The 12,920-nt window shown below is 41.4% G+C and overlaps 1 protein-coding gene across 3 annotated transcripts in view; it reads left to right on the plus strand.

The window, feature by feature from the left end:
* The first annotated feature begins 4,030 nt into the window (after window positions 1–4,030).
* Window positions 4,031–12,920, plus strand: part of apba1a (amyloid beta (A4) precursor protein-binding, family A, member 1a) — a 39,137-nt gene continuing 30,247 nt past the window's right edge. The window contains exon 1 of one of the 3 annotated variants that reach the window (XM_074637535.1): window positions 4,031–4,161. The gene's annotated coding sequence lies outside the window, so the exon portion shown is untranslated. The remainder of the gene's footprint in view (window positions 4,162–12,920) is intronic. The other 2 variants (XM_074637536.1, XM_074637533.1) reach the window with 2 other exon arrangements.

The raw sequence follows: 12,920 nt of genomic DNA on the forward strand, positions 1-12,920 counted from the left end.
TGAAAACTGAACAGCACTTTGGACTATTTGATGATAATAGGCAATCATTGTTTTGTGGGGTATATTATTGCTAATCTATTTTTGAAATATTGTCTGTTATTTTGCACCAGGCTAGTTAACAGTAGTCCTAGCTTGCTGCTTTCGTCACTACTACCTTGTACAAAAATAGAGGTAACATCAAAAAAGGTCAAAGTCTACATTCTGTTTTTGTGTTGAGGAATAATTTATATTGCACACTCTTAAAAAAAACATGTTGTAACATACTGTATCTGCACAGTCCATCCCTTCAATAATGTAGAAGGTGAAAACGATAGCTCTTCCCGCCACGTCGTCTCATCTATATTGATAAGGGAAGAACGGTATTCTTGAATTTGATTCTAACAAATCTGAAGTCACCTGTATTCCAAATAGTTGCCTATAGAACATAGGATTCAAACACGCAGCTTGAATAGGATCCATCATTTTGTTGCCCAAGGATGTTATGGGTCGTCGTGACTATAGTTGTTTAGCTTTGTCAATGACAATATCGGCACACAAGTGAACAAATGCAGACATTTACACAGATGATGTTGTTCCATCCGTGTAGCCATGGACACATTAGCATTCACTATATGTACTATGTGGTCACATGCATCACACCTAAATGTGGCAGGAGCATTGGCGTCCCATTGGGGCCCTATAATGCAGTTTGGGTGCCATTACACCTCTATATAGTGGTTTGATTGGATTGCCTACATTGGCTCATTCTCAGAGACAAAACGGCGGATTTGTGGAGGAGGGAAAAAAATGGATTCAGTGGCCACTGTGCACAGGCTGGCTAGCCAAAATTGCCTAGCTCCCCATTACACCTTCTCCATGTGCTTCCATGTAACCCTTACCACGTTGTACTTAGCTTCTCTTAGAAAAACTACAATGTAAGAGTTATGAAGTAAGATGCTTTATCACCTCAAAATCACTGTGTACATGATCATAGATAATCTTGAAACTAGTATTTTTGAGCCATGTATTCTTTAGGTTTGTTCATCGAGAACGGGTGCATATCAGAACTGTATGGTGGGGGGGTATTTTAACAACCTTGCAGACCTAGAACACAAACTTTGAATACAAGACTATCTATGCAGTAATGTTTTTTTAAAGGTTCAACAAGCTTTTAAAAAGAATAATGTAGCTTCTGTTTTTTTGTTTTTTTTCTAATTTATTCTTCAGTTTACTTCCGTGGAGGGTATGTCCTTCATGAATAATCCCTAGCATCTCATTAATTTTTCTATTTATTTATAGAGTTTAAAGTCTTTTATCTTCACTTTAAGTGTTTTGTCATCTGCTTACCAAGAAAATAAAGCTCATCTGGGATAAAGGTAATTTTTTTTTTTTACCTGCTGTTTATTTTGAGTCTGAGGTTTGTGTGTGTGTGTGTGTGTGTGGCTGCCTGGATCACTTAATGAACTACTGCGCTGATTGATGCATAAGACTTTAACAAAGCCTGAGAATCGGTCGGATAGTCGAATAACTTTGAAACCCCACCACCACCACCCACACAAACTTTTGTGACGTTGGAACTGGAGAGGAGGTTGCGCTCTGCAATTTCTGTACCTGTCTGAAACTAACAATCCCACATTCACTGCCACTTCCCTCAGTGATTGGCCAGGAATTTTTTTTAATTAACAGTTTACATGTAAAGATTAACTCAGTCAACACTTTATTTCATTTGCGGAGATATGGTCCCTCTCGGTTAATGTGCCCTCTCAAAGAAGTGCTAAGATGTTGGATGTTACAAGGACTGCAATAAATGCAAATGCAGATCCCACTGTTCTGATTGCATACAATGTAACTTTTTTTTTTTTACTCAGATTTTATTCATATAAATGTGTTCTCTATACTATGACATATTTTCCTAAAATTTAATTTAAAAAAATTGCAATATAGCACAAAATATTGAATTGTAACCCCTGTATCGTGACACAGCCCTGCAGTGAACAACTGAGAGCAACACGATGAAAGTTCCAGTAGAGATTGTCTCAAAATCTGCTCTGTTATCCATATTCTAACACCACTGGGTTGGTCTTTGTGCAACTCATAATAACTGGTTATGGTCTGAACAGGAAGGTCTTCATTAGCTTTTGAGATCATGTCTCAGAAACATGTGATCCAGTGCATTCAGACCCCTTCACTTTTTCACATGTATGTTGCAGCCTTATGCTAAAATCATTTAAATATGTGTTTACCCTCATCGATGGACACTCAATACCCCATAATCAAAAGCAAAATCTGAATTTTAGATTTGTTTCCAAATTTAAAAAATGTAACTATCACAATAATTTTTTTAAAACAGGAAATACATTTACTTTGGATGCCAAGATTAAGAGTGATATTTTTTTCACAAAAGTTTGTCAATCTGGATCAAATCATTGGCTCACATTTAAACAATTTATTTGAATTACTTATTCTTTTTTTATTTCTGATTTATGACTAGAACAACTTGACACACAGTGCTGAGCTGCATCTCAAATTAATCTTCAGGTTCCCAGCTTTCAGATGATGTACACCACTTCTATGTGATATCTACTGTTGACCTGCTATCTCCCCCAAAAGACCCCCTGTACCCCTTAAAAAAGAAATTAGTCCATGTGGGTCTCAGAGAGTTAATTAAATGTTTTTAATGTTTTAAAGCTGCAGTGGGTAGAATTGGAGCAAATATGATTAAAAAAAGTTATTTTTATAAAACAGTCACTATATCTTGACAGTAGTGCATGAGACAGGTAATCTGAAAAAAAAAATCATGTACCTCTGTCCTCCAGTGTCCTCCGTAATGGCATCTGCAAGATTTCACAGACCAGAGGAAAACAACCAATCAGAGCTGATCTGGAGTCTGCCGTCAAGCTGCCGTCTATGTCAATCACTCGCGAACACTCCGATCAAACGGTCAAACTAGGCAGCGCTGATCAAATATGAATCAATATTCTGTTACTGTAATGCCTAATTTCTCTCCTCAAATGTTTTCAGAATCATCTGTTTAACTGTAAAATTAGAAAGTTTGTGACCCGGCAGCCAAAAAGGAACTTTTCTGGGAGTCAGCTGTACAACAAGGGGGCTAAACACATTGGCATGCCATAGCGTCTGCTTCTAAAGCCTTCATTTTAGATTTAAAAAATATTTAATGATACCAGCTCCTTGATTTTTAGGTCATTTTGGAGCAAATTCAGGCTGAGGGTGTAGAATATGCAAAAGCCCTTTCCCTAATTTATGTCCGAGCTTTTGAGACAGATAGCACAAGGAGGTCCTGTGAACGCAGTGAATACTGTCCACAATTTTTTTGTGTAATAAAAACACTTAAGTAATGTGGGAGCAGACCCAGAATCACCTTATATATGAGGATGTACCAATGGGAGAGCCTTCGGGTTGCCAGTGCAGGCCATCCCACCCGAGAGTACAACTCACAGTGGTGAGTCAGAGCTTTACAATTTGTGATGAACCTTAAGGATGCATGGTAAGCTACATCAAGCATATGAAGGCACGGAGCAGAGGCGTGCATGTACAAAACATCTCCGTAATCTAAAACCGGTAAAAATGTTGTAGAAACAAGACGCTTTTTTTACATTAAAAGAAAAACACAACTTGTTTCGGAAATAAAAACCCAGTTTTAGCCTCAGTTTTTTTTACAAGGTACAGCACATGTGGTTTAAAAGTAAGGAAGTCATCAATCAAGACGCCAAGGTATTTATAGGCCTTGACAACCTCTGAATATGCTGAAAGGTTATTATGGAATTTTTGCCAAATAATGATACCAAAAATATACTGCCTACTGCAGCTTTAACAAAAACTGTTTAAGTTGTTTTTTTTCTCTGTTTTTTACATGATTATTTAATAGTCTGATTTCTGTATTTTTTTAATCACATGGATTTCCATATTTCAGAACCTTTCTCAACCCTGAAAAGTGGCCAGCATTGGTCCTCTGATGATGTGACGGTGGGGAGGAAGGAAGGAGGGGCTGGGAGGCTGGCACACACACACACACACACACACACACAGAGAGAGAGAGAGAGAGAGACAGACGGACGGACAGACAGCAGCCGCTACAGGGAAGATGGAGGATGGTGTGTCTGCGGCGGAGCGGACCTCCAGCCTGCAGCAACGTCGCTGCTGAAAGCTGAAAGCAGAAAGCAGGTGAGTTCTCCTCTCTCCTCGGCTCTTATTCCTGCTCACAGTTACAGCCGACACCTCCAACACGACGCGGTGATACAGAGCAGCAAACAGCTCGGTGTAGCGGCTGTGTGGTGTGTCGGAGGCTGGTCGGTGTCGGTGTTACGGTCGCTGCTCGGTTTGTTGACTGTTTTGAGGAGTGGCTTGCAGGAAAAGATAACGGCACGTTTCAGAGGGAAACGCCATACCGGGATTCAGACGGGAGGAAAAGCAGCACTGGGTGTATATATAGCGGCTTAATAGTGCCGGTGCTGAGGCTGGGACCAGTCACCGGGTGGACTGAGTGAAACGGCCCCATAGAGGCCCTGTTGTTGGCAGCAGGTGCAGCAGAGTCCCAGCAGGGCTAACCACCATAACCCAGTCCACAATCTAGCCTGGTTCAGTCTGTTCTTCTAGCTTGGGCCTCCATCATCACCTCATGTGGTGATGCAGAAGCCAGAATCACACACAGTGTTGTTCTGCAGAGAGACAGCCTGCCTCTGTTGTTGTTGACAGAGATGCTGCAGGTTGCTGGTTGTGCAGTCCAGTCTGCTGGGCTGCATGACCTCATGCAACAGGGAGAAGCAGGTTTTTACCATGTCCTCAAACCATATACTGGAAAAAGTCCACATTCTGCCGTTCACACCAGCCTTGTTTAGTCCGGCTTAATCTGAAACCCTGCAGCTTTTACCCACGTTGGTAAACGCGGTTCGTTTGGGGTTGGTGTGAACGCCGGACTTGAATTGTGGTATTGGTACAGACCAACAAATTGCTCTCTGGTGCACCTCGAAGGGGTGGTCTCGGACCGCCGTCCAGTGAACTCTGGAGCCGGTTCATTTCTGGTGTGGACACCATTCAAACCAATCACAGGAAGCGTACCATTTATGTGTCATTTCATTGGTTAAAAAACGTTGGCGTTTCCTGTTTTGGTGACTGGTGAACTAGTAGCCTATTTGTGTGTTTGCTACCACTGAATTTGATGAATTTACTGTTCATCACACCACAGTAATCAGCTAGCTATAGCACACACCACGGCTAACATGTGCGGTCCCTCCCCCTCACTCCCGAGGCCTATGGAAAGGAGGCTGGGTCAGGCGTCATATCTTCGGGGGTACAACACATGCGCAGTAAAATCTGGTCTGCACTCGCCGAAATTGCCGAAAACACAATGATCCTTATTTTCAGGTGATTATACACTAAAGAAAACATACTTATTAATATTATAATCCATTTCTGCCAATAGATCCCCCTTATTGTTACACACTGGTCCTTTAAGCCAGTAGACAGGTGGACAGTGTGCTGTTAGCAGTAGTGTTGAAGAATAAGGGGCCGTTCACAAAACGCTTTCATCCTTTTATCCAAAGTGTTTGGGAGGTTGCGCTCCTGTCTTACCTGCCGTTACTAAGCAACCAAAACCTGCGCTCTGTGATGATGATGATGAAGTTGTGGTAATTTAGCAGTAAAAGACTCAAAACAAAGATAAATGCATTTCCAGCACATAAATCCCTCACAGTAGTTTTACTGCTGGATTTCTCTGTGTCAGTTTGGCTGACCTTTCAACCGGATGTTGCGACGTCCTCGGACGGAAAGGGTGAAGAAAGTAAAGTCTGTGGGTTAGATGGTAAAGCTCTGGGTAGCCCTGCAGTAAAGTGATTAACTTCTCCTCCATATAGGCTCTTTATTTACCGTTGGGAACGCTTGCATGTTGCTCTGGCGTGGCGTCGCTCTGGCGTTTGAGCGTTCCTGCCGTGCATCTACATTGACAATTGACTACATTGACAATGAATTCGAAGGTGCAAAAAACGCAGCATGTGCATGGACCCTAAGGATCTCACCGCCATTTGAATAGACAGAGTGATATTTGCAGACATGCTGCAAACTGATGTTATCAGAGCACTTTTCCCTGGTGAATGTTTATTTAGTCCCTGGTTCAACAAGTTATGGTGCAGGACAAGACGTGTGTTCCTGTTCGTAAGTTAGATATGAATAGTCTGTGGCTCTTGTGTTGTGTAGCAGGTTGCTGTTTGGCTATTAAAGACACTTTCCAGTTTCAATTTTGGCTCTCAGTCCTGGTCCCGGAGGTTAGGGACTGATCATAACAGCTTATGTACTACACATTAACTACACACTGATCATATACAACTGTGACATAGTCAGTAAGTAAAAGATAAAGTAAAATCTGATAATAAATGATGTAATGATGATGTTCTACATATTAACTTGAAAGCCAGACGCTGGTAATGTGGAAGATGAGTTGTAGGCTAGTTGCTCTCGATTTCCATTACTGGTGATCAGAAGGGGAAGCTAAATCAATCAGTACCCGGGAACCAAACTGAATATGGAGGCTAAATATGAAGTTTCATCAAGTGTGTCTCAACAGATTTCATTGTTTTGTGTCACTCCTGTGGGGGGGTGGGGGGGGAATGGAGACCCTTGACTTCAAGTCCACAATTTAGCCTCTTGATTCCTTCTGAGCCTTATGACAGAATCAATATTGTATGTGTTTATCAGTCTCTACCAGAGTTGAGACCTGGGGCCAGATGCATAAAACTCACGTGTGTCACGCATTCTTTTGGTCAGATTTATAAAGCTGCACGTACGCCTGATTCTGTTTTCATACAGTCTCAGTCATTGTGGAGCTGGCCGCACAAGCCTCATCTCCACTCCCACAGGTAGCCATAAATGGACGTACTGTAGAAACGCCCTTAAATAACATTGCATATTGATTCTTGCACCCGCTCCACCACTCATTAGATCTGTCAGTGAGACAGAACGGCAAAGAAGAGGTGCAAATTCAGATTGTGTTGCATCGGCGAGGTTCTCCAACACCACCAGAGCAGCTGTCATTACGCAGGGCTGTGGCTATTTATAGCACCGAAACCACTAATTAATCACATGTACCTTTAAACCATCATCGCGTTATCGCAATCATAAACGTCAGGAGGATGATCAATGATAATCTTTTTAAAGCTCATATTGAAACAGACTTTACAAAGTGCTTCACAATTATTGACAGAGAAATAATGACTCCAATGTAAATATGTTAAATAATAGGAATGATAAAATGAATCACTCATAGATCATTTAAAAATTAAGTTTATAAATGTGCCCTTTATTATAAGGTTACGTCTTTCACCTTATGTTTCATGTCCACCTTATCATATCACCCACAGCTATCTCTTGAAATCTGTGTGTAGGTATGCATGTTTTTTTGTGCATTCACATCGTTTAAACATCTGGTCCCTGCTGTGAGTTCTACACAGCTGCTGGTGTGCAGCCTCTGTGGAAAGTATCACTTGGAAGTGTAGTCAGGGAGCACATAATATGCCAAATGTATGTCACATGGAGGTTAACTTATTTCCGACTGGTTTAACTTGTTCATCAACATCCTGGAGGTAATTATGGCAGTAAATAAGAATCTGAAAACTGAATCAATGCTGCCTCAAAGCAAAGTCAAAGTAACTAAACTCTAATTTAATGCTATGCACTATACTTTACCTCCTCATGACAGTCTCTGCCTACGCCATCATACTATTTTCAGTAGTCCAATGATAATGACCCCTATGGGAACCTTTTCTATGGCTCCCTTCCATCCCACATGGTGTGAATGCAACATTAACTCAACATAAACATCCAGTGCGCTGGAATGATTTTTGGCCAGTCAGATACTCTGGCTGGCACACAGAGGCACTGAGGCAGTTCACTACCTTCTGAGATTGGTGGCAGTTATGATCCCCCCCCTCCCCCCTTCAACATCATCTGTCATCATTGACCATGGATTTCTCTTATTCTTTATCTTCTACTCACAGTTTTATCATGTTTGCATATACTTGAGTTTGTTGTATCTGCTGATTTGAAGGACAACTGTTGTTTTGAAGCTCGTACTGTTCACACTGTGCGTCAGTGTGATCCAAAAACTGAACTGAAACAAGCACTCGCACAAGATTGAACCATAGACTGTATATATAAGTGGACGTAGTCAATGTGGCGTCACCCATTGGCTTGTGGACTACGATTTTTTAGCCTGGAGTTGGTTTTTGGCCATCGCCATCTTGCTTTCTCGCAACCAGAAGTGACACGAGTGGGTGGAGCCAAGTACAATTCACCGCTGAATAAGACATCTTTAAGCGACCAAAATGTTACAATTAACATTGATGAACTGAAAACACACTGTGAAAGGGTTAAAGTTCTAAGATGAAAACACGGACAACTCCCAGATCGGACAACGGCGTGGTAGCGACCTGTCAATCACAAGGTAACCCAGCCCTAAAGCATCCCCTGCTTTATGGTCTATTTGAGTCTAAATGGGACCATAATTTACTAAATGAACATCATGCTGTATTAAAAAAGACTTGAAACTAGTGATTGAGACATAAACACATGTTTACAATGTTTATTGAGGTAATAAATCAAGTGAGAAGTAGGCTCATTTTCCTCACAGACTTCTATACAATCAGTCTTCCCCCTGCTGGCTGTTAGAGAGAATGCAAGTTTAAGGCACTTCCACACCAACTTCACTCTTCAGACCGAGAGGTTGCCTTTTTTTTTGGCACGTAAGAACACGCTGACAGGGAGGCACTTTTTTAGGTGATAAAAATGGTGACACAACCTCAGCCCGCTGCTCCTGACAAATGTGAGGTGATGGATGGATGAAGAGCGGTGGATCCAGAAATGCCCAGGGCTCCAGGAGCTGCTCCCCTCCCCCTGTCATATCACACAGTCTACCTCACACAGCGTCTCACAATGAAGGCAGGTTACTGTTAGTCTTATGAGTCTTTTGAGTGTGGTGTTTGCTGTGTGGTGAACAGTTATCTGCTTCTGATTAAACACGCTAAGCAGGTAACCACACAGATAAGCATTTAATGGCGAGGTGTTGACTGCCCAAACAGTTGAGCCCACAAATCTCAAAATCTATTAATTGCATATTTGTGTACATAGTAACTAAGCAGAAGAATTGAGCTCTGCCACATGAACTGCAAAGTATTGTTACACTGAATTTTCACAGTAAAATGTTCTTTTAACTGTTGAATTCTCTCCATAATGTTCTTCCGAGATCCTCCGTGTTGCAGTTTGCTGTTTTGTCCGATGTCCATTCAGTGGTCAGCAACAAGCAGACAGGATCCACTACTGCTTACCACTAGCTTTTATTTTCAGCCTGTTTGTCTCTGGCCCTTTTGTGTCTGTGTCAGTGGACAGAGGCTGTGGCAGCCTGCAGTCAGCCGCCTGCTTAGACAAAAGGAGGATGAAATAAGTGGACATCTTGGCAGCCATGGTAAAGGAGCCCTTTTGCCACTGGCAAATAGCATCTCTATTTGTTCCTGCTGGTGTTTGTATCAGTGTGAGCAGAGACTGGATTTCTCCTGAGAGAGGCCATCCAGTCCTCCGGCCTCAGTGGGAATACACTCAGGTTAGGTAAATACAGGAAACGGTAACAGGCTGAATCCATTTGATGATGTAAATTTCTGCCTCCTTGAGCATTAAAAGGCAGCCTGAGGCAACTAGTTCGCCTCTAAAAGCACAGTCATTGTCCGCTGTGAAGTAGCGTATAGAGGCTGAAACACACTGAGAGGACATTTTTTTTGTGGTGGTCAAAGGTGTTTCGATGGATTCAAGAAGATGCAGCCTGATTAGACGAGCTGTTCATCGCTGTTATCACAGATCAGTGAAACAGACTTTGAATGGATGCTAGACTGTGCCTCTACTTTAGTCAGCATTGTTTTTATGCTGACTAAAAAAAACAATGCTGTCCATTGTCCAGCAGCTGTCCAGTTGTTCCAAAAATAGATTGAAGACTAAATAATAGTGGAACAGAGGCTATAAGATGGAATTGGAGCAGGAACTCAGGTCTGCATCCAGCCTATTGCGTTTCCGTCAGCCTGTCTGCTGCAATGTGTGATGATTGTTTTTTAAATTCACTGTTCAGCCACCCACAGCTCTTCACTGCAGTAAAGTGTGTAAATTACACCCTTCTAAACTCACTTGATTTGAAGAACGGAGGGGAGACTTGAAGAATGCTGTGGGGAGAATCAGACGCCTCACCCCTATTTTGCATTTTGAATGTTTTATGGCATCATGTTTTATTAACTCAGAGAAATGCAGCCATTGGTAATATCAGGGCATACTGCAACTATATACGCAGTATGATAAGTTCATTCAGCGTGATATAAAGCTGGTTATCTACAATGTCTTTTGATAAATTAATACATGTTTTGAGAATAATCGTAAAAAACACAAACAGGCACAGTACGAGGAGACTCTGCTTTTGAGAAATAAGGAGCTGTTTGTCAGGGGGACAATATTAATAAAGTCTGTTGAAAGCAGAGTCAGCACACTTAGGGGCGAGGGCTATCTCCCTCACTATCTCCCGATTTGATACTATCGAATCGCAATACTTAAAAATCGCAATACATATGGAATCTGCACCCAAGTAACGTTAGTTGAATCTTACACTTTTAGGGACTTTTAATTTGAAAAATATCTAAATTAATCCAGTAAAAATGTTCGATTTTCAGAATGTATGTAGTCAGAGATGTCCTGAAGTAAAATATATCAGTCATTGTCAGGGATTATTTATCATATTTTACAACAACCCCAAAATCAAAGAATAGATTTTCTCTCACAAATTAGTGGTATTTTCTTGTTAATTTATAAGGGACATGTAATGTTTTATACTTCTTGTGAATATAATCCACTTGATTGATTGATCCAATCAATCCTAAAAAAAAAAAAAACGCGATACATGGGTGAATCGATTTTTTTCCCACCCCTGCAGACTATGGATAAGTACCTCATACAACCCCACTTCAAAACACTGGAACTATCCCGTTAAAATTGCATCATGACCAACAGTCAGAAAATCTAAAGCTACTTAATTTACAGTATGAAACGGCTACATACAAGCAAATCATAACATTTGTAAAGCTGTAACCAACCAAATGTTTGGTATTTTGTTTTGATACATTACTTAAAAGGTTAACAAATTTGGCACAAACATCCACTTGGATAGTTCATCCACGAGGATGAACTGTTTAGATGGTGGTGGTCAAAGGTCAAGGTCACTGTAACCTCACAAAACACCATAACTCAAGAATTCCTATGATAACTATGGCAGTTTTACACAAAAGTCTTTAAGGATAAAATGATGAAGTGATGACATTTTGGACAGACATGGATGTAAACTGTGACTTGACTGGCTGGCGGAGGCATACAACCACTAGGCTATAATTCTAGTTTTTTTATATTTGTGTCAATACCTCATCACTCTGGTGGCCGCTTCCAGGGCTTCTACCCGGGTCACTGATGGAATGAGGTACAGATGAGCTGCTGGATAATGCAGAAGAGTATAATGTAGTGGAACCTGTACTGGGTCTGAAGTGAAAACAATGATTTTCAAACATGGTCTGATCTTTCTGCAGGTTTTACCTCTGGCTTGATTGTACGTTCTAAGGAACACAATCGGTTTTGTTTGCGGGTGGGAAGCCATTGAGGGCTTTGGTCCTTTTTTTGCACTAGTGACTCCTATTGATGGTTTAGGGCTCCTACACAGAGGGCTATGAGATGGGGATGCAGGGGGTGAAGTTTTTCTTCCTTCATGGCTTAAATCCTGTTGCATCTCGTAGATTGTTTGTCAATTCATTAGCAGGACAAAGACGTGATTGGTCCCTGATGTAGGCTTTTGACAGTAGAACAGTATATCATTCTTTAGTCTTAAGTAGATGCAGGAATTCTGCTGGACAAAAACATTCTGGTGTCCATCGTATATATAAAAAGGCTCCTGCACTCCAGTGCCACTCCCCATTCCCATCATTTATTTACAGGAGTGCAAACATTTCAATCAGCAACCTTTTCTCCGAGCATCTTCTCTACTCTGCAGTGTGGCAGCTTTTCACTAATTACATTTTCTCCAATTTCATGACAATCAGCACAAACATCACAGGGTTGTTTCCGCTCCAATATCCTCCTTATCATCTACAGTATTTCCTGTAAAGCCCTTGTCAGTCTGTTTTTTTTTCCTCAGCACCCCAACAGCCTGCTACAGCCCCGCTGCTATTTCATCAGGAGAGGAGGTGTAAATGGAGGAGACACAGCAGCAGCATATGAAATGAAAATGATCCAGATAAAATAAGGGTCCACATGCTCCTCTGGCCTATTCTTGGCTGCTGTGTTTGTGTTTCCTCCTAATTAGTTTCTCAATTCAGAACCTAATAATAGACCCCTTCTTTACCCCCCCACGCCACTTTAAAAGGAGTTAAATAATGTCAGCTAGTATTAAAGTGGAAATGAAGCCGTCAACCAAGTTAAGCTGGTTTACTAAATAGATTTCCGTCTTGCTGATTTTCAACCGGCTCTCTGTGTGTCACTGTAGCGCAGCAGTTCTTGCAGATGAACAGCAAAAGACCGCCGGATGATGTGAACTGTGATATTAATTGGGATGCAAATTCTGGCTACTGAAAAACAGGCTTAAAAATGAATGTGTGTACTGGAAAAAAATGAACAGTCGACTCCTTAGAATGACTCTTAGTACAACCGAACGCTGAATTTTGACTTGTATTCCTTAACAAATGAATCGATTATCGAAACAGTTGGCGATTAATTTAATAGTTGACAGCTATTTGATTAATCGTTGCAACTCTACATACAGGCACAACCAAACTTGCTGGCCAAAACACCTGCCTCATAGCGTGGTGAAAGCCAATGATGTGGCAGAAATTTTGGGGTGGCCATTCAGATTGTAGGGGTGGCAC

Source organism: Sebastes fasciatus, chromosome 6, assembly GCF_043250625.1.
Source record: "Sebastes fasciatus isolate fSebFas1 chromosome 6, fSebFas1.pri, whole genome shotgun sequence".
Taxonomy (NCBI): Eukaryota; Metazoa; Chordata; class Actinopteri; order Perciformes; family Sebastidae; genus Sebastes; species Sebastes fasciatus.